We start from the raw sequence: 1,340 nt of genomic DNA on the forward strand, positions 1-1,340 counted from the left end.
ATTTCTTCATTTTTTTCTTGCAAATACACTTTTTCCTATACTTTGTAGATTTACTCACATCAGTTTATTTCATACCATCTTTATACAGGGTGTCCCATATCAATCTAATAATCTAATCTAATATGATATGGAACGCTCTGTATGTAAAATACAAAAAAGGTAGTACAATACATAACATCGTATCATACCGGTGTAAAGCATTGCTTATGTTAAAGAAGTGAAAAGATACTCTATACATATCATTTACTACATTCTACACTTACAGGTCTGTCTGAGATGGCATTTACAACTTTATCCAATAATTATTTAAAACCATTACTTACCTTTTCTGATATAATAGCTGACATTGCACTAAAGCAGATTGCAATCCTTTTCAGATCATGAGCAGTTGTAACTTCATCCAGGAGGGTGCTAAATACAGAACATTTTTACATATTTTTATTAAATTTTTAAAAACTGAAAATGAGTAATGACCTCAGTCTTGGTATAATAGGAAGGAGGCCAAACATCCAGTTTCCGAACCCGACCTCCTGCTGTTTAACCATCCTCGGCCTAATTATCAGAGGAATGAAAATAATTCTTTATAAAATGTAGATCTTATTTCTAGTGACTCTCCATTTATAGAAAGGAATGTCCGATTCACAACAGTACTCAACGTTAATCTGATTCACAACAGTACCCAACGATAATCTAATTCACAAAAGTACTCAACGTTAATCTGTTTCACAGCAGTACCCAACGATAATCTAATTCACAACAGTACCCAACGTTAATCTAATTCACAAAAGTACTCAACGTTCATCTGATTCACAACAATAAATGTTAATCTGATTCACAACAGTACCCAACGTTAATCTGATTCACAACAGTACCCAACGTTAATCTAATTCACAACAGTGCCCAACGTTAATCTAATTCACAACAGTACCCAACGTTAATCAAATTCACAAAAGTACTCAACGTTCATCTGATTCACAACAGTAAATGTTAATCTGTTTCACAACAGTGCCCAACGTTAATCTGATTCACAACAATAAATGTTAATCTGATTCACAACAGTTCCCAACGTTAACCTGATTAACAACAGTACCCAATGTTACTCTGATTCACAACAGTACCCAACGTTAACCTGATTAACAACATTACCCAATGTTACTCTGATTCACAACAGCCCCCAATGTTAATCTGATTCACAACAGTACCCAATCTTAATCTGATTCACAACAGCACCCAATGTTAATCTGATTCACAACAGTTCCCAATGTTAATATGATTCACAACAGTACCCAACGTTAATCTGATTCACAACAGTACCCAACGTTAACCTGATTAACAACAGT

The sequence above is a fragment of the Eurytemora carolleeae genome, unplaced genomic scaffold, assembly GCF_000591075.1.
Source record: "Eurytemora carolleeae unplaced genomic scaffold, Eaff_2.0 scaffold159, whole genome shotgun sequence".
NCBI lineage: Eukaryota > Metazoa > Arthropoda > Copepoda > Calanoida > Temoridae > Eurytemora > Eurytemora carolleeae.